The sequence below is a fragment of the Pseudophryne corroboree genome, chromosome 6, assembly GCF_028390025.1.
Source record: "Pseudophryne corroboree isolate aPseCor3 chromosome 6, aPseCor3.hap2, whole genome shotgun sequence".
NCBI lineage: Eukaryota > Metazoa > Chordata > Amphibia > Anura > Myobatrachidae > Pseudophryne > Pseudophryne corroboree.
This window is the reverse complement of record NC_086449.1, coordinates 40549925-40570608: the sequence shown is the minus strand read 5'-3', so window position 1 is coordinate 40570608 and position 20684 is coordinate 40549925. Positions and strand designations below refer to the sequence as shown.

The following is a 20684-nucleotide window of genomic DNA, read 5'->3' as shown; positions in this document are numbered from 1 at the left end:
GTGGCACTGTGGGATCTCAACGTAGTTCTGGGATTCCTCAAATCACATTTTAAACCGCTCAAATCTGTGGATTTGAAATATCTCACATGAAAGTGACCATGCTGTTGGCCCTGGCCTCGGCCAGGCGAGTGTCAGAATTGGCGGCTTTGTCTCACAAAAGCCATATCTGATTGTCCATTCGGACAGGGCAGAGCTGCGGACTCGTCCCCAGTTTCTTCCTAAGGTGGTGTCAGCGTTTCACCTGAACCAGCTTATTGTGGTACCTGCGGCTACTAGGGACTTGGAGGACTCCAAGTTGCTAGATGTTGTCAGGGCCCTGAAAATATAGGTTTCCAGGACGGCTGGAGTCAGGAAAACTGACTCGCTGTTATCCTGTATGCACCCAACAAACTGGGTGCTCTTGCTTCTAAACAGACGATTGCTCGTTGGATTTGTAGCACATTTCAACGTGCACATTCTGTGGCAGGCCTGCCACAGCCTAAATCTGTCAAGGTCCATTCCACAAGGAAGGTGGGCTCATCCTGGGCGGCTGCCCGAGGGGTCTCGGCATTACAACTCTGCCGAGCAGCTACGTGGTCGGGGGAGAACACGTTTGTAAAATTCTACAAATTTGATACCCTGGCTAAAGAGGACCTGGAGTTCTCTCGTTCGGTGCTGCAGAGTCATCCGCACTCTCCCGCCCGTTTGGGAGCTTTGGTATAATCCCCATGGTCCTGACGGAGTCCCCAGCATCCACTAGGACGTCAGAGAAAATAAGATTTTACTTACCGATAAATCTATTTCTCGTAGTCCGTAGTGGATGCTGGGCGCCCATCCCAAGTGCGGATTGTCTGCAATACTTGTACATAGTTATTGTTACAAAAATCGGGTTATTATTGTTGTGAGCCATCTTTTCAGAGGCTCCGCTGTTATCATGCTGTTAACTGGGTTCAGATCACAGGTTGTACAGTGTGATTGGTGTGGCTGGTATGAGTCTTACCCGGGATTCAAAATCCTTCCTTATTGTGTACGCTCGTCCGGGCACAGTATCCTAACTGAGGCTTGGAGGAGGGTCACGGGGGGAGGAGCCAGTGCACACCACCTGATCCTAAAGCTTTTACTTTTGTGCCCTGTCTCCTGCGGAGCCGCTATTCCCCATGGTCCTGACTGACTCCCCAGCATCCACTACGGACTACGAGAAATAGATTTATCGGTAAGTAAAATCTTATTTTTTTTTGCCCCGACTGCGCATGCGTGTAAAACTCGCTGTGCGTGCACCCAGAGCCCGTGCACGCAGTGTTTTGCAGGACTGTCTTGGAAATGTGCAGCAATGGAGCATGACTGACCTATGTCTATATAGTAGCCACCACGTACATTGGCCATGATGCACAGGAGAGGCCATTCTGGAACGCAAGTGTCCTGGGGAGCGCGCCCTGCAAAATCACGCCGGCTGGGTGCAAAACCAGCACGCTCACTCCAGTTATGTAGTTACCACAATTTAGAGCCAAGTGTTCAGGCTTCCACCAACAGTGCCTCTGTTTGCGTTCATCTGGGGTAATTCAGATCTGATTGCTGGCAGTGATTTTTTGCAGTCCTGCGATCAGATAGTCGCCGCCTACAGGGGGGGGATGTATTTTTGCTGTGCAAGTGTGTGATCGCATGTGTAGCAGAGCTGTACAAACGGATTTTGTGCAGTCTCTGCACAGCCCAGGACTTACTCAGCCACTGCGATCACATCAGCCTGTCCGGGACTGGAGTTGACGTCAGACACCCGCCCTGCAAACGCTTGGACACGCCTTCGTTTTTCCAACCACTCCCAGAAAGCGGTCAGACACCCACAAACTCCTTCCTGTCAATCTCCTTGCGATTGCCCGTGCGAATGGATCCTTCGCACAAACCTACTGCTGACTGGCGATCCCATTTGCAGCCGTGCAACGCGCCAGCACGGTGCATATGCATGCGCAGTTCGGATCTGATCACCCACTGTGTGAAAACGCACAGCAGCGATCAGATCTGAATTACCCTCTTCATCTCGTAGGTTGTATTTACACGGGTGGTACAGCAAACTCCAGTTTCTCTATCGTCCTAGTGGATGCTGGGGTTCCTGAAAGGACCATGGGGAATAGCGGCTCCGCAGGAGACAGGGCACAAAAAGTAAAGCTTTTCCAGATCAGGTGGTGTGCACTGGCTCCTCCCCCTATGACCCTCCTCCAGACTCCAGTTAGATTTTTGTGCCCGGCCGAGAAGGGTGCAATTCTAGGTGGCTCTCATAAAGAGCTGCTTAGAGAAAGTTTAGCTTAGGTTTTTTATTTTACAGTGATTCCTGCTGGCAACAGGATCACTGCAACGAGGGACAGAGGGGAGAAGAAGTGAACTCACCTGCGTGCAGGATGGATTGGCTTCTTGGCTACTGGACATCAGCTCCAGAGGGACGATCACAGGTACAGCCTGGATGGTCACCGGAGCCGCGCCGCCGGCCCCCTTGCAGATGCTGAAGTAAGAAGAGGTCCAGAATCGGCGGCTGAAGACTCCTGCAGTCTTCTAAAGGTAGCGCACAGCACTGCAGCTGTGCGCCATTTTCCTCTCAGCACACTTCACACGCAGTCACTGAGGGTGCAGGGCGCTGGGGGGGGGCGCCCTGGGAGGCAAATGAAAACCTATTAAAAGGCTAAAAATACCTCACATATAGCCCCCAGAGGCTATATGGAGATATTTAACCCCTGCCTGTATTCACAAAATAGCGGGAGACGAGCCCGCCGAAAAAGGGGCGGGGCCTATCTCCTCAGCACACGGCGCCATTTCCTCTCACAGCTCCGCTGGTCAGGACGGCTCCCAGGTCTCTCCCCTGCACTGCACTACAGAAACAGGGTAAAACAGAGAGGGGGGGCAAATTTAATGGCAATATCTTGATATATATAAAGCAGCTATAAGGGAGCACTTATTATAAAGCTATCCCTGTCATATATAGCACTTTTTGGTGTGTGCTGGCAGACTCTTCCTCTGTCTCCCCAAAGGGCTAGTGGGTCCTGTCTTCGTTTAGAGCATTCCCTGTGTGTCTGCTGTGTGTCGGTACGTGTGTGTCGACATGTATGAGGACGATATTGGTGTGGAGGCGGAGCAATTGCCAAATATGGGGATGTCACCTCCTAGGGGGTCGACACCAGAATGGATGCCTTTATTTGTGGAATTACGGGATAGCGTCAACTCGCTTAAGCAGTCGTTTGACGACATGAGACGGCCGGACAATCAGTTAGTGCCTGTCCAGGCGCCTCAAACACCGTCAGGGGCTGTAAAACGCCTTTTGCCTCAGTCGGTCGACACAGACCCAGACACAGGCACTGATTCCAGTGGTGACGGTGACCAATCAACCGTATTTTCCAGTAGGGCCACACGTTATATGATTTTGGCAATGAAGGAGGCGTTACATTTAGCTGATACTACAGGTACCACTAAACAGGGTATTATGTGGGGTGTGAAAAAACTACCTATAGTTTTTCCTGAATCAGAAGAATTAAATGACGTGTGTGATGAAGCGTGGGTTGCCCCTGATAAAAAGCTGATAATTTCAAAGAAATTATTGGCATTATACCCTTTCCCGCCAGAGGTTAGGGAGCGCTGGGAAACACCTCCTAGGGTGGACAAGGCGCTAACACGCTTATCAAAACAAGTGGCGTTACCTTCTCCTGAGACGGCCGCACTTAAAGATCCATCAGATAGGAGGATGGAAAATATCCAAAAAAGTATATACACACATGCAGGTGTTATACTACGACCAGCTATAGCGTCTGCCTGGATGTGCAGTGCTGGGGTAGTTTGGTCAGAGTCCCTGATTGAAAATATTGATACCCTGGACAGGGACAATATTTTACTGTCGTTAGAACAAATAAAGGATGCATTTCTTTATATGCGTGATGCACAGAGGGATATCTGCACACTGGCATCACGGGTAAGTGCTATGTCCATTTCGGCCAGAAGAGCTTTATGGACGCGACAGTGGACAGGCGATGCGGATTCAAAACGGCATATGGAAGTTTTGCCGTATAAAGGGGAGGAGTTATTTGGAGTCGGTCTATCAGATTTGGTGGCCACGGCTACAGCCGGGAAATCCACCTTTCTACCTCAAGTCACTCCCCAACAGAAAAAGGCACCGACTTTTCAACCGCAGCCCTTTCGTTCCTTTAAAAATAAGAGAGCAAAGGGCTATTCATATCTGCCACGAGGCAGAGGTCGAGGGAAGAAACAGCAACAGGCAGCTCCTTCCCAGGAACAGAAGCCCTCCCCGGCTTCTACAAAAGCCTCAGCATGACGCTGGGGCTTCTCAAGCGGACTCGGGGACGGTGGGAGGTCGTCTCAAAAATTACAGTGCGCAGTGGGCTCACTCGCAGGTAGATCCCTGGATCCTGCAGATAATATCTCAGGGGTACAGGTTGGAATTAGAGACAGATCCACCTCGCCGTTTCCTGAAGTCTGCTTTACCAACGTCCCCTTCCGAAAGGGAGACGGTTTTGGAAGCCATTCACAAGCTGTACTCTCAGCAGGTGATAGTCAAGGTACCTCTTCTACAACAAGGGAAGGGGTATTATTCCACTCTATTTGTGGTACCGAAGCCGGATGGCTCGGTAAGGCCTATTCTAAATCTGAAGTCCTTGAACCTGTACATAAAAAAAGTTCAAGTTCAAGATGGAGTCACTCAGAGCAGTGATAGCGAACCTGGAAGAAGGGGACTTTATGGTATCCTTGGACATTAAGGATGCGTATCTCCACGTTCCAATTTACCCCTCACACCAGGGGTACCTCAGGTTCGTTGTACAAAACTGTCACTATCAGTTTCAGACGCTGCCGTTTGGTTTGTCCACGGCACCTCGGATCTTTACAAAGGTAATGGCCGAGATGATGATTCTTCTTCGAAGAAAAGGCGTATTAATTATCCCATACTTGGACGATCTCCTAATAAGGGCAAGGTCCAGAGAACAGCTAGAGATGGGATTAGCAATATCTCAAGAGGTGCTAAAGCAGCACGGATGGATTCTGAATATTCCAAAATCCCAATTAATGCCGACAACTCGTTTGCTGTTCCTAGGGATGGTTCTGGACACGGTTCAGAAAAAGGTTTTTCTTCCCGAGGAAAAAGCCAAGGAGTTATCCGACCTGGTCAGGAATCTCCTAAAACCAGGAAAGGTGTCTGTACATCAATGCACAAGAGTCCTGGGAAAAATGGTGGCTTCTTACGAAGCAATTCCATTCGGCAGATTCCATGCAAGAATTTTCCAAAGGGATCTGTTGGACAAATGGTCAGGGTCGCATCTTCAGATGCACCTGCGGATAACCCTGTCTCCAAGGACAAGGGTATCTCTTCTGTGGTGGTTGCAGAGGGCTCATCTATTGGAGGGCCGCAGATTCGGCATACAGGATTGGATCCTGGTGACCACGGACGCCAGCCTGAGAGGCTGGGGAGCAGTCACACAAGGAAGAAACTTCCAGGGAGTGTGGTCGAGCCTGGAAAAGTCTCTTCACATAAACATTCTGGAACTAAGAGCAATCTACAATGCTCTAAGCCAGGCGGAACCTCTGCTTCAAGGAATACCGGTGTTGATCCAGTCGGACAACATCACGGCAGTCGCCCATGTAAACAGACAGGGCGGCACAAGAAGCAGGAGTGCAATGGCAGAAGCTGCCAGGATCCTTCGCTGGGCGGAGAATCACGTGATAGCACTGTCAGCAGTGTTCATCCCGGGAGTGGACAACTGGGAAGCAGACTTCCTCAGCAGACACGATCTTCACCCGGGAGAGTGGGGACTTCATCCAGAAGTTTTCCACATGCTAATAAACCGTTGGGAAAGACCAATGGTGGACATGATGGCGTCTCGCCTCAACAAAAAACTGGACAGGTATTGCGCCAGGTCAAGAGATCCGCAGGCAATAGCTGTGGACGCGCTGGTAACACCTTGGGTGTACCAGTCGGTGTATGTGTTTCCTCCTCTGCCTCTCATACCAAAGGTATTGAGAATCATAAGGCAAAGCGGAAGTAAGAACGATACTAGTGGCTCCGGATTGGCCAAGAAGGTCTTGGTACCCGGAACTTCAAGAGATGGTCACGGACGATCCGTGGCCTCTACCTCTAAGACAGGACCTGCTTCAGCAGGGACCGTGTCTATTCCAAGACTTACCGCGGCTGCGTTTGACGGCATGGCGGTTGAACGCCAGATCCTAAAAGGAAAAGGCATTCCAGAAGAAGTCATTCCTACCTTGATTAAGGCAAGAAAGGAAGTCACCGCGAAGCATTATCACCGCATTTGGCGGAAATATGTTGCGTGGTGCGAGGATCGGAGTGCTCCGACGGAGGAATTTCAACTGGGTCGTTTCCTACATTTCCTGCAATCAGGATTGTCTATGGGTCTCAAATTGGGATCTATTAAGGTTCAAATTTCGGCCCTGTCAATATTCTTCCAAAAAGAATTGGCCTCAGTTCCTGAGGTCCAGACTTTTGTCAAGGGAGTACTGCATATACAGCCTCCTGTGGTGCCTCCGGTGGCACCGTGGGATCTAAATGTAGTTTTAGATTTCCTCAAATCCCATTGGTTTGAACCACTAAAAGATGTGGATTTGAAATATCTCACATGGAAAGTGACTATGTTACTGGCCCTGGCGTCCGCCAGGAGAGTATCTGAACTGGCGGCTTTATCTTATAAAAGCCCTTATTTAATTTTCCATTCGGATAGGGCAGAGCTGCGGACGCGTCCGCATTTTCTCCCTAAGGTGGTATCAGCGTTTCACCTGAACCAGCCTATTGTAGTGCCTGCGGCTACAAGCGACTTGGAGGACTCCAAGTTGTTGGACGTTGTCAGAGCTTTAAAAATATACATTTCAAGGACGGCTGGAGTCAGAAAATCTGACTCGCTGTTTATACTGTATGCACCCAACAAGTTGGGTGCGCCTGCTTCTAAGCAGTCGATTGCTCGTTGGATTTGTAACACAATTCAACTTGCACATTCTGTGGCAGGCCTGCCACAGCCTAAATCTGTTAAGGCCCATTCCACAAGGAAGGTGGGCTCATCTTGGGCGGCTGCCCGAGGGGTCTCGGCATTACAACTCTGCCGAGCAGCTACGTGGTCAGGGGAGAACACGTTTGTAAAATTCTACAAATTTGATACCCTGGCTAAGGAGGACCTGGAGTTCTCTCATTCGGTGCTGCAGAGTCATCCGCACTCTCCCGCCCGTTTGGGAGCTTTGGTATAATCCCCATGGTCCTTTCAGGAACCCCAGCATCCACTAGGACGATAGAGAAAATAAGAATTTACTTACCGATAATTCTATTTCTCGGAGTCCGTAGTGGATGCTGGGCGCCCATCCCAAGTGCGGATTATCTGCAATACTTGTACATAGTTATTGTTAACTAATTCGGGTTATTGTTGAAGGAAGCCATCTTTCAGAGGCTCCTCTGTTATCATACTGTTAACTGGGTTTAGATCACAAGTTGTACGGTGTGATTGGTGTGGCTGGTATGAGTCTTACCCGGGATTCAAAATCCTCCCTTATTGTGTACGCTCGTCCGGGCACAGTACCTAACTGGAGTCTGGAGGAGGGTCATAGGGGGAGGAGCCAGTGCACACCACCTGATCTGGAAAAGCTTTACTTTTTGTGCCCTGTCTCCTGCGGAGCCGCTATTCCCCATGGTCCTTTCAGGAACCCCAGCATCCACTACGGACTCCGAGAAATAGAATTATCGGTAAGTAAATTCTTATTTATAATTCTGCGCAACAGTCTATTCACAGTGATGTGTGTGTGACACCCAGGAGCCAGGGGGAAGCAGCTGCCTCCGAGAGAGGTCGGCACAGTTCTTGCAGATCATACGATTACCACATGTCTAATGCTATGCTCAGACACGATTTCAGGCCTGATCTGTGTGTAAGGACCCTCTATAGACCTGACCTGTCTATTCAGCATGCTGCCTCCGCCTGTGATTAGGGATGTGTTGTACCCGGAGTGCTGCTTTTATTGCAGCCCTGTCAGTGTGGCCGTAAATCTCACGTTGGTCAGCCTTGTTCTCTGTGTCTAGAGCTAGTGATATGTGTTTCCTGTGTGAGACAGAAGGCTCGTGGCCCTTAATTATTTGCTACGCTCCTGGACTTTTCATCCTTTATGCCAAATAGTTTGTTTATGATTCTAAATATCCATTTTAAGGGACACCGTGCAGAACTTTGACCATTTCAAATTAAAGAAACTGAAGACAAGGATAAAATCAGGATTTTGGTACTTACTGATAAATCCCTTTCTCTGTCATCCATCTGGGGGACGCTGCGCCGTTACTTGTGTGGTTGTGGAGTTTGGCACATAACCTAGCAAACAAACTACCCCCCCCCCCCCCCCCCCCCCCCCTCTCTCTAACCCCTCCTATCTCCTTCCTGCCTAGCCAACCACTCCGTTTTAGTTTTGTGCCTGTGGAGTACAGACACAGTTTTTTTTTCCTTTCCTATTAGAATTAGTTAGATTTATTTATTTCTCTCTTTCTGAAGTACCTAGTCCCTGTTTACAGGTGACCGTTACTGCTGGGGTGGACTGTGCTGCCGCTGGAGGCCACCACACTTCGGTCACTGGGGCCCCATTCTGCTATACAAAATGCGGCAAGGATAAGGTACAGGACAGCCACAATCTGTCACTGACAGTATTGGGCTGTCCCCTCTATTTCTATCCTTCTATATTCTAGATTTAAGCTTTTTCCCCCCTCTTTCTCTCCTTCCCCACCACCACGGGCCGTGCTCCGGAGCTGAGCAGTCATATTTATTTGACTACAGGGGCTGTTACAGTGCGCTAATCGGAACGGCAGTCAGCAACTTCAGTCAAAATTTTATACAAAATAATCGTGCATAGGAGACCACAAATAGGTTGAACCCGATGGACAATTGTCTTTTTTCAACCTTAGGTACTATGGCCCTCATTCCGAGTTGTTCGCTCGGTATTTTTCATCGCATCGCAGTGAAAATCCGCTTAGTACGCATGCGCAATGTTCGCACTGCGACTGCGCCAAGTAACTTTACTATGAAGAAAGTAATTTTACTCACGGCTTTTTCTTCGCTCCGGCGATCGTAATGTGATTGACAGGAAATGGGTGTTACTGGGCGGAAACACGGCGTTTCAGGGGCGTGTGGCTGAAAACGCTACCGTTTCCGGGAAAAACGCAGGAGTGGCCGGGGAAACGGTGGGAGTGCCTGGGCGAACGCTGGGTGTGTTTGTGACGTCAACCAGGAACGACAAGCAGTGAACTGATCGCAGATGCAGAGTAAGTCTGGAGCTACTCTGAAACTGCTAAGTAGTTAGTAATCGCAATATTGCGAATACATCGGTCGCAATTTTAAGAAGCTAAGATTCACTCCCAGTAGGCGGCGGCTTAGCGTGTGTAACTCTGCTAAATTCGCCTTGCGACCGATCAACTCGGAATGAGGGCCTATGTTACTATGTTACTCCAGGAGACTGATGTTGTGCTCCCCGGAGCTGCCATACAGTTTTGTTATATTGCCGTGAAAGCCGCTGGGTGTAGCTGCGCACGGGAGACAAGGACTTCCAGTAAACTCTCTCCCTGAGAGCAGCCGCGGCCATGACGTAGTGATAGAGGGACGGATTCCCGCCCTGCGCTGCCCGCGCACGCTTCCCTCCAGCGTACAGAGGGCTCCGGGCGACATTTTCTCCAGCTGCAGACCGGGGGACGCTGTGCTAATCACACAACGCTGTGCTAATCACACAGTCTATTCCAGGGGGAAGTTTCCATTAGGAAGCAACAGCACTTCTCACTTTCTTTTTATCAAAAGGGGATCAACTAACTGCAAGTATAATTGTGGGTTGTTTTTCTCTAGCTTTAGTGAGAGATAAGTCATCCCTTTTGGTGTCACTAGTATTGTGGGTTCACTACTAGGTCACTGTTATAGCGGATTTATAGTTCATTTATAGTCCTTTTACATATTTATTTTATAAAAAAATTAATAATAATAATAAAAATAATAATAAATAAATAAAATTAGAAATATGGCCAGTAAGCCGGACAAAACTACAAAGGGGAAGTCGGCCTCAGTGGTTTATTTTTCTTGTTCAGTGTGGCTCAAAGCTGGCTAGGGGCAGCGCGGACGCGAGTACCCTCTGTACTTCGTGCTCTGGTGCGGATCAGCAGGGAGGTTCCCCAGATCAGTCTATGCCACCATGGGCTAAGAACATGGTGGATGCCATTTCTGAATTGCGTCAGTCCAGATTGGAGGCTGAATCCGGTCACACTCTGGTAGAGCCTCTGTAGGCCCAGAATATGGGCAAGTGTCTTACTGATTTAATTCAGTCTTTGAACAAATTTGTGAATTCTGCCACCACTTCCACTGCTACAAAGCGGCCACAGCCGTTACCCGCTATAACATTTCCGGGGGAGGAGTTGGAGTCTCTGACATCTCCATTGGAAGAGGGGGAAGTAGATCCAGAATGGGACGAAGTTTTGGCTTGGGAAGACGAGGAGTTATCTCCTAGCTCAGGTGTTAGATTACTGATTGAAGCCATTCGTCAAACTCTTAATATTCAGGATGCGGCAGTGGCGGAGACTTCCTCTGCTTTCTTCAAAAGACAGAAAAGACAAGTTACTGTCTTCCCTTCTTACTCTCATTTTGCTTATATTTTAAAAGAACCCTGGCTTAAACCGGATTCTCGGTTCCAGGTTCCTAAGAAATTAAAATTTCTCTATCCTTTTACAGAGGAGGACACAAAATTTTGGGAGACAGCCCCAAAGGTGGACGCTCCTATTTCACATCTAGCAAAAGCTACGGTAATTCCCTCTGTACAGTCTGTGACTTTAAAAGACCCTACAGATAGGAAGATAGAAGCAATACTTAAATCTATGTTTTCTTTATCAGGTGTCTCTCTACGTCTGATTCTCGCTGGCGCCTGGGTCCTTAAAGCCGTGGATGACTGGCTAGCACAGGTCGTATCTGGAATGCAGTCGGATGATCCGTCGGAAGCCATCCAATTAGCAGAACAGATCTCGGAGGCTCTTACTTATGTGGGTTAGGCCTTGTTAGATTCTGCTGCACTGCAGTCCCGTGTCTCTGCCTTGACCATGTCAGCAAGACGGTCTCTTTGGCTTCGGGTTTGGAATGCTGATTCAGACTTGAAGCAGACCTTAACGGCGGTACCTTTTGAAGGGGAGTTTCTTTTTGGATCAGAGTTGAAGAAGATTATTTCAGATAATACAGGAGGCAAGAGTCCCTTTCTGCCGGTTGCTCCTCCAAAACCGAAATCCACGAAGTTTCGTTCCTTTCGTACGCAGGGCAGTGGTAGTTACCATTCCTTTTGTGCCTTCTCTAGATTTCCACGAAGAGGGTCATTCAGGGGTAGAGGATCCCAGGCTACTCGCAGACCAACCAGTAAGCCTGCCAAAAACCTGCTGCATGACGTTTCAGGACTTAAGGAGGGATCGATGAGGGTTGGAGCTCGGTTACTTCAGTTCAAAGAGGCGTGGCTCCTGTCGAAACCAGATCGGTGGGTATCGGGGGTCATATCCAGAGGATATATGTTGGATCTTGAAGAACCAGTTCCATACCGTCTGTTCGTCACTCCTCTCCCAAACTATCCCTCCAGACGTCAAGCTCTTCATGCAACAGCCACTCTCTTACGCAATGGAGTAAGTCTTCCGGTTCCCACTCAGCAGAGGGGTCGGGGATTTTACTCTGGTCTTTTTCTCGAGGACAAAACGGACAGTTCGTTTCGACCCATTTTAAATTTCAAAGCTCTCAACCCATATCTCTCTACCCAAAAATTCAAGATGGAATCCATTCGCTCAATTATCGCCGCCATGGAGCCTGGGGAATATTTGGCATCAATAGACATAAAAGACGCCTACCTACATGTCCCTATTTGGGCGGGTCATCAATCTCTTCTGAGATTTGCAATCGGACCTTGGCGTTTTCAGTTTCAGGCTCTTCTCTTTGGTCTATCCACGGCTCTTCGGGTATTTACAAAGGTCATGGGCCATGTAGTGGCGGTTCTGCGTTGTCAGGGGGTCAACATCACTCCATACTTAGACGATCTGTTACTCAAGGCCCCGTCAGAGATGATCCTTTATCAGAACTTACGTCTCACGATAGAGACTCTGCAGTCATTCGGTTGGATAATAAACTTTCCAAAGTCGTCTTTGATTCCTTCCGAGAAAATTATATTTCTGGGACTTTTATTCGACACGAACAGCCAGAAGGTGTTCTTCCTTCAGACAAGATTCAGGATCTGCAGTCCAGAATTCGGACACTGTTGCAGTTACCGGTAGTTTCGGTCCTCCGATGCATGCAAGTGTTAGGCAAGATGGTGTCGGCCTTCGAGGCAGTACCATATGCCAGATTTCATGCCCGACCTCTTCAGACTCAGATTCTCAGCGGTTGGACGTGGATGGAACCACGTCTCGAATTGCAGTTGATCCGATTATCGGTAAAGACTCGTCAATCACTTCACTGGTGGCTTCACATCCACAATTTGTCAAAAGGAGCTCTGTTCACGATTTGGTCTTGGATGTTGCTCACAACAGACTCAAGCCTCAGCGGTTGGGGAGCGGTGTTCCAGACTCATCACTTTCTGGGGCGCTGGAACAGTCAGGAGTCGGAAGTTACAGATCAACATTTTGGAATTGAGGGCAATCTGATATGCACTCCTTCAGATTCAAACCATGGTACAAGGCCATCCAGTTCGGGTTCAGTCCGACAACGCCACGGCAGTGGCTTGCATAAACAAACAGGGAGGAACTCGAAACTGGGCCGCCATGAGGGAAGTCGCACAGATTCTCACGTGGGCGGAACATTGGGTTCCGGTGATATCCGCAATTCACATTCCAGAAGTCGAGAACTGGGAAGCGGATTTTTTGAGCCGGCACACGATTCATCCGGGAGAATGGGAGCTTCACCAGGAGGTGTTTCTAACTCTAGTGGCCCGCTGGGGAATGCCCGACGTAGAACTGATGGCGTCTCAACAAAAATCTCCCTCACTACGGCTCGCATACTCAGGATCCTTAAGCACTTCTAATCGATTCTCTGACAGCCTCGTGGCAGTTTCAACTGGGATACGTGTCCCCGCCAATTCCACTACTTCCACGTCTACTTCAACGCATTCGGCGAGAAGGTCTCGCAGTCATTCTGGTGGCTCCGGACTGGCCGCGTCGGCAGGGGTACACTCTTCTGCACGACATGGTTGTCGGGGAGCCATTTCTTCTCCCCCTGCGACCAAATCTTCTTCAAGGACTATGTCACCACCCAGATTTAAGTCGGCTGGCTTTGACGGCTTGGTTCTTGAATCCAACATTTTAAGAGCAAAAGGATTTTCTCGTTTTGTTGTGCAGACGATGATTCAGGCTCGGAAGCCGGTGACTTCTGGAATTTACCACAGGGTATGGCGCATTTACATTGCTTGGTGCGAAAAGCGTGTATTGACGCTGCATTTATTTAGGATTCTTCGGGGTAAATTTACTAAGATGGGAGTTCTATTTAAGATGGGATGTTGCCCATAGCAACCAATCAGATTTTACTTCTCATTTATCTAGCACCTTCTAGAAGCTAATACCTGGAATCTGATTGGTTGCTATGGGCAACATCCCATCTTAAATAGAACTCCCATCTTAGTAAATTTACCCCTTCGTCTACTGTCTTTCCTTCAGGTTGGCCTCCAGAAGGGTCTGAGACTTTCTTCACTAAAGGGTCAGGTTTCGGCCTTGTCTGTTCTTTTCCAACAAAAACTAGCTGTCATTCCAGAGGTTCAGACATTCCTTCAGGGAGTACTTCAGATTCAACCACCTTTTATTCCTCTGGTTCCTCCCTGGGATTTAAACTTAGTCCTTATGGCTCTTCAAAAATCTCCGTTTGAGCCTTTGGAATCTGTAAAATTACCGTGTATATACTCGAATATAAGTCGACCCGAATATAAGCCAAGGCACCTAATTGTGCCACAAAAACCTGGGAAAACTGACTCGAGTATAAGCCTAGGGTGGGAAATGCAGCTCTAGCCGTACACAGCCCTCACAGTGCCAGATATGCCCCACAATGCCAGATGTGCCAGATATGCCCTCATGCTTCCAGATATGCCCCACAGTGCCAGATGTGCCAGATATGCCAGATATGCCCTCATGCTTCCAGATATGCCCCACAGTGCCAGATATGCCCTCATGCTGCCAGATATGCCCCACAATGCCAGATGTGCCAGATATACCCTCATGCTGCCAGATATGCCCCACAGTGCCAGTTACTTACCCTCCGTCGCTCACGCGCTGTCTTCTGAAGGAGGGACACGGAGGGCACAGCGCGCGGCTCTCCTGTGTCCCTCCTGCGTCTCCGGTGGCAGCGGCGTGTGTGTGTGTTAAAGGAAGTGCCGGTTCATGCAATTCCTTTAACACACACACACCGCTGACGCAGGAGGGACACAGGAGAGCCGCGCGTTGTCCTCCGTGTCCCTCCTAAATACTGACTTGAGTATAAGCCGAAGGGGCTTTTTCAGCACAAAGAAAAGTGCTGAAAAAGTCGGCTTATACTCGAGTATATACGGTACGTTATCTAACTCTCAAGGTTGTTTCTCTGACGTCCTAGTGGATGCTGGGAACTCCGTAAGGACCATGGGGAATAGACGGGCCCCGCAGGAGACTGGGCACTCTAAAAGAAAGATTAGGTACTATCTGGTGTGCACTGGCTCCTCCCTCTATGCCCCTCCTCCGGACCCCAGTTAGAATCTGTGCCCGGCCAGAGCTGGGTGCTCCTAGTGGGCTCTCCTGAGCTTGCTAGAAAAGAAAGTATTTGTTAGGTTTTTTATTTTCAGTGAGATCTGCTGGCAACAGACTCACTGCTACGAGGGACTGAGGGGAGAGAAGCAAACCTACCTGCTTGCAGCTAGCTTGTGCTTCTAAGGCTACTGGACACCATTAGCTCCAAAGGGTTCGAACACAGGGACCGACATCGATCGTCCGTTCCCGGAGCCGCGCCGCCGTCCCCCTTGCAGAGCCAGAAGACAGAAGAAACAACGAAAACGGCGGCTGAAGACTCCTGTCTTCATTAAGGTAGCACACAGCACCGCAGCTGTGCGCCATTGCTCCCACAGCACACCACACACGCAGGGCGCTGGGGGGGGGGGGGCGGGGGGGCGCCCTGGGCAGCAATTATAATACCTTTTGGCACAAAATGCACATAATACAGTTTATAAAACTGTATATGTGCAAAAAACCCCGCCATTAACATTATACAAAACGCGGGAGAAGCCCGCTGCTGAGGGGGCGGGGCCTTCTTCCTCAGCACACCAGCGCCATTTTCTCTTCACAGCTCCGCTGGAAAGACGCTCCCCAGGCTCTCCCCTGCAGTATCCAATACAACAAGGGTAAAAAAAGAGAGGGGGGCCACATAAATTTAGGCGCAAATGTATTATAAGCAGCTATTGGGAAAAATCACTCTTTTTAGTGTAAATCCCTGTGTTATATAGCGCTGTGGTGTGTGCTGGCATACTCTCTCTCTCTGTCTCCCCAAAGGACTTTGTGGGGTCCTGTCCTCAGTCAGAGCATTCCCTGTGTGTGTGCGGTGTGTCGGTACGGCTGTGTCGACATGTTTGATGAGGAGGGTTACGTGGAGGAGGAGCAGGGGCAGATAAGTGTGGTGTCGCCCCCGACGGGGCCGACACCGGATTGGATGGATATGTGGAAGGTATTACCCGACAGTGTCAACTCCTTACATAAAAGGTTCGATGACGCAGCCTTGGGACAGCGGGGACCTCAGCCCGCGCCTGCCCAGGCGTCTCAGAGGCCATCAGGGGCTCATAAACGCCCGCTAGCTCAGATGGCAGACACAGATGTCGACACGGAGTCTGACTCCAGTGTAGATGAGGATGAGACAAATGTACAGTCCACAAGGGCCATCCGATGCATGATTACTGCAATGAAAAATGAGTTGCACATTTCTGACATTAACCCGGTTACCACCAAAAAGGGTATTATGTTTGGGGAGAAAAAGCAGCCAGTGACTTTTCCCTCATCTGATGAGTTAAATGAATTGTGTGAAGAAGCGTGGTGTTCCCCTGATAAGAAACTAGTGATTTCTCTATCGTCCTAAGTGGATGCTGGGGTTCCTGAAAGGACCATGGGGAATAGCGGCTCCGCAGGAGACAGGGCACAAAAAAGTAAAGCTTTTACCAGATCAGGTGGTGTGCACTGGCTCCTCCCCCTATGACCCTCCTCCAGACTCCAGTTAGATTTTGTGCCCGAACGAGAAGGGTGCAATCTAGGTGGCTCTCCTAAAGAGCTGCTTAGAGAAAGTTTAGCTTAGGTTTTTTACTTTACAGTGAGTCCTGCTGGCAACAGGATCACTGCAACGAGGGACTTAGGGGAGAAGTAGTGAACTCACCTGCGTGCAGAGTGGATTTGCTGCTTGGCTACTGGACACTAGCTCCAGAGGGACGATCACAGGTACAGCCTGGATGGTCACCGGAGCCGCGCCGCCGGCCCCCTTGCAGACGCTGAAGAGAGAAGAGGTCCAAAATCGGCGGCTGAAGACTCCTGAGTCTTCATAAAGGTAGCGCACAGCACTGCAGCTGTGCGCCATTTTCCTCTCAGCACACTTCACACAACAGTCACTGAGGGTGCAGAGCGCTGGGGGGGGCGCTCTGAGAGGCAAATAAAAACCTTATTAGAGGCAAAAAATACCTCACATATAGCCCACAGAGGCTATATGGAGATATTTAACCCCTGCCTAACTTCAAAAATAGCGGGAGACGAGGCCGCCGAAAAAGGGGCGGGGCCTATCTCCTCAGCACACAGCGCCATTTTCTCTCACAGAAAAGCTGGAGAGAAGGCTCCCAGGCTCTCCCCTGCACTGCACTACAGAAACAGGGTTAAAACAGAGAGGGGGGGGCACTGATTTTGGCGATATTGTATATATATAAAAGATGCTATAAGGGAGAAACACTTATATAAGGTTGTCCCTATATAATTATAGCGTTTTTGGTGTGTGCTGGCAGACTCTCCCTCTGTCTCCCCAAAGGGCTAGTGGGTCCTGTCCTCTGTCAGAGCATTCCCGGTGTGTGTGCTGTGTGTCGGTACGTGTGTGTCGACATGTATGAGGACGATGTTGGTGAGGAGGCGGAGAAATTGCCTGTAATGGTGATGTCACTCTCTAGGGAGTCGACACCGGAATGGATGGCTTATTTAGAGAATTACGTGAGAATGTCAACACGCTGCAAGGTCGGTTGACGACATGAGACGGCCGACAATCTATTAGGACCGGTCCAGGCGTCTCAGAAACACCGTCAGGGGTTTTAAAAACGCCCATTTACCTCAGTCGGTCGACACAGACACAGACACGGACACTGAATACAGTGTCGACGGTGAATAAACAAACGTATTTCTCATTAGGGCCACACGTTAAGGGCAATGAAGGAGGTGTTACGTGTTTCTGATACTACAAGTACCACAAGAAAGGGTATTATGTGGGAGTGAAAAAACTACCTGTAGTTTTTCCTGAATCAGATAAAATAAAATGAAGTGTGTGATGATGCGTAGGGTTACCCCGATAGCAAATATTGGCGTTATACCCTTTCCCGCCAGAAATTAGGGTACGTTGGGAAACACCCCTTAGGGTGATAAGGCGCTCACACGCTTATCAAGTGGCGTTACCGTCTCCAGATACGGCCGCCCTCAAGGAGCCAGCTGATAGGAAGCTGGAAAAATATCCTAAAAAGTATATACACACATACGGTGGTTATACTGCGACCAGCGATCGCCATCAGCCTGGAGATGCAGTGCTGGGTTGGCTTGGTCGGATTCCCTGACTGAAAATATTTTATTCATGTAGAGCATTTAATAGGATGCATTCTATATATATGTATGTGAGATGCACAGAGGGATATTTGCTCTCTGGCATCAAGATAAGTGCGTTGTCCATATCTCCCAGAAGATGTCAGGGACACGACAGTGGTCAGGTGATACAGATCCCATACGGCAGATGGAAGTATTGCTGTATAAAGGGAAGGAGTTATTTGGGGGTCGGTCCATCGGACCTGGGGACCACAGCAACAGCTGGGAAATCCAACCTTTTTTACCCCAAGTTACATCTCAGCTAAAAAAGACACCGTCTTTTCAGCCTCAATCTTTCCTTTCCCATGAGGGCATGCAGGCAAAAGGCCAGTCATATCTGCCCAGACATAGAGGTAAGGGAAGTAGACTGCAGCAGGCAGCCCTTTCCCAGGAAAAGAAGCCCTCCACCGCGTCTGCCAAGTCCTCAGCATGACGCTGGGGCCGTGCAAGCGGACTCAAGGTGGGGGGGTAGTCTCAAGAGTCTCAGGGCGCAGTGGGATCACTCGCAAGTTGACCCCTAGATCGTACGAGTATTATCCCAGGGGTAAAGATTGGAGAGTCGAGACATCTTCTCCTCGCAGGTTCCTGAAGTCTGCTTTACCAACGGCTCCCTCCGACAGGGAGGCAGCATTGGAAACAATTCACAAGCTGTATATCCAGCAGGTGATAATCAAAGTACCCCTCCTACGACAAGGAAAAGGGTATTATTTTTCCACACTATATTGTGGTACTGAAGCCAGACGGCTTGGTGACACATAGTCTAAATCTAAAATGTTTTGAACACTTACATAAAAGGTTCAAATCGAGATAAAGTCACTCAGAGCAGTGATAGCGAACCGGAATGTCCCTGGACATCAAGGATTACCTCCATGTCCAAATTTTGTCCTTCTCATCAAGGGTACCTCTGGTTCGTGGTACAGAACTGTCAATATCAGTTTCAGACGATGCCGTTTGAATTATCCACGGCACCCCGGGCCTTTTTACCAAGGTAATGGCCGAAAAGATGTTTCTTCAAAGAAAAAAGGCATCTAAATTATCCCTTACTTGCACGACCTAAAAAGGGCAAGTTCCAGAGAACAGTTGGAGGTCGGAAGAGCACTATCTAAAGTAGTTCTTCGACGGCACGACTGGATTCTAAATATTCCAAGAATCGCAGCTGTTTTCCGACGATACGTCTGCTGTTCCTAGGGATGATTCTGGACACGGTTCAGAAAAAGGTTTTTCTTCCCGAGGAAAAAGCCAAGGAGTTATCCGACCTGTCAGGAACCTCCTAAAACCAGGAAAGGTGTCTGTACATCAATGCACAAGAGTCCTGGGAAAAATGGTGGCTTTTTACGAAGCAATTCCATTCGGCAGATTCCATGCAAGAATTTTCCAAAGGGATCTGTTGGACAAATGGTCAGGGTCGCATCCTCAGATGCACCTGCGAATAACCCTGTCGCCAAGGACAAGGGTATATCTTCTGTGGTGGTTGCAAAAGGCTCATCTATTGGAGGGCCGCAGATTCGGCATACAGGATTTGATCCTGGTGACCACGGACGCCAGCCTGAGAGGTTGGGGAGCAGTCACACAAGGAAGAAACTTCCAGGGGGTATGGACGAACCTGGAAAAGTCTCTTCACATAAACATTCTGGTACTAAGAGCAATCTAAAATGCTCTAAGCCAGGCGGAACCACTCCTGCAAGGAAAACCGGTGTTGATTCAGTCGGACAACATCACGGCGGTCGCCCATGTAAACAGACAGGGCGGCACAAGAAGCAGGAGTGCAATGGCAGAAGCTGCCAAGATTCTTCGCTGGGCGGAGAATCACGTAATAGCACTGTCAGCAGTGTTCTTCCCGGGCGTGGACAACTGGGAAGCAGACTTCCTCAGCAGACACGATATTCACCCGGGAGAGGGGGGTCTTCATCCAGAAGTCTTCCACATGCTAATAAACTGTTGGGAAAGACCAATGGTAGACATGATGGCGTCTCGCCTCAACAAGAAACTGGACAAGTATTGCGCCAGGTCAAGAGATCCACAGGCAATAGCTGTGGACGCACTGGTAACACCTTGGGTGTACAAATCAGTATATGTGTTTCCTCCTCTGCCTCTCATACCAAAGGTATTGAAGATTATACGGTGAGGAGGAGTAAGAACAATACTAGTGGCTCCGGATTGGCCAAGAAGGACTTGGTACCCGGAACTTCAAGAGTTGGTCACGGACGACCCGTGCCCTCTACTTCTGAGAAGGGACCTGCTACAACAGGGTCCCTGTCTCTTTCAAGACTTACCGCGGCTGCGTTTGACGGCATGGCGGTTGAACGCCAGATCCTAAAAGGGAAAGGCATTCCAGAAGAAGTCATTCCTACCTTGATTAAGGCAAGGAAGGAAGTCACCGCGAAACATTATCACCGCATTTGGCGAAAATATGTCGCGTGGTGCGAGGATCGGAGTGTTCCGACGGAGGAATTTCAACTGGGTCGTTTCCTACATTTCCTACAATCAGGATTGTCTATGGGTCTCAAATTGAGATCTATTAAGGTTCAAATTTCGGCCCTGTCAATATTCTTCCAAAAAGAATTGGCCTCAGTTCCTGAGGTACAGACTTTTGTTAAAGGAGTACTGCATATACAGCCTCCTGTGGTGCCTCCGGTGGCACCGTGGGATCTAAATGTAGTTTTAGATTTCCTCAAATCCCATTGGTTTGAACCATTGAAAAAGGTGGATTTTAAATATCTCACATGGAAAGTGACTATGTTACTGGCCCTGGCTTCCGCCAGGAGAGTATCTGAATTGGCGGCTTTATCTTATAAAAGCCCTTATCTAATCTTCCATTCGGATAGGGCAGAACTGAGGACTCGTCCGCATTTTCTCCCTAAGGTGGTATCAGCGTTTCACC

At 49.2% G+C, this 20684-nt stretch overlaps 2 protein-coding genes across 7 annotated transcripts in view; one reads left to right on the top strand and one right to left on the bottom strand.

The window, feature by feature from the left end:
• GPC2 (glypican 2) overlaps positions 1–8288 on the bottom strand; it is a 131832-nt gene extending 123544 nt beyond the window's left edge. Inside the window, exon 1 of the mRNA XM_063930902.1 lies at positions 8238–8288. The gene's annotated coding sequence lies outside the window, so the exon portion shown is untranslated. The remainder of the gene's footprint in view (positions 1–8237) is intronic.
• The window catches only part of STAG3 (STAG3 cohesin complex component), a 285504-nt gene that overhangs the window by 50050 nt on the left and 214770 nt on the right, over positions 1–20684 (top strand). The gene's annotated exons all lie outside the window — the stretch shown is intronic.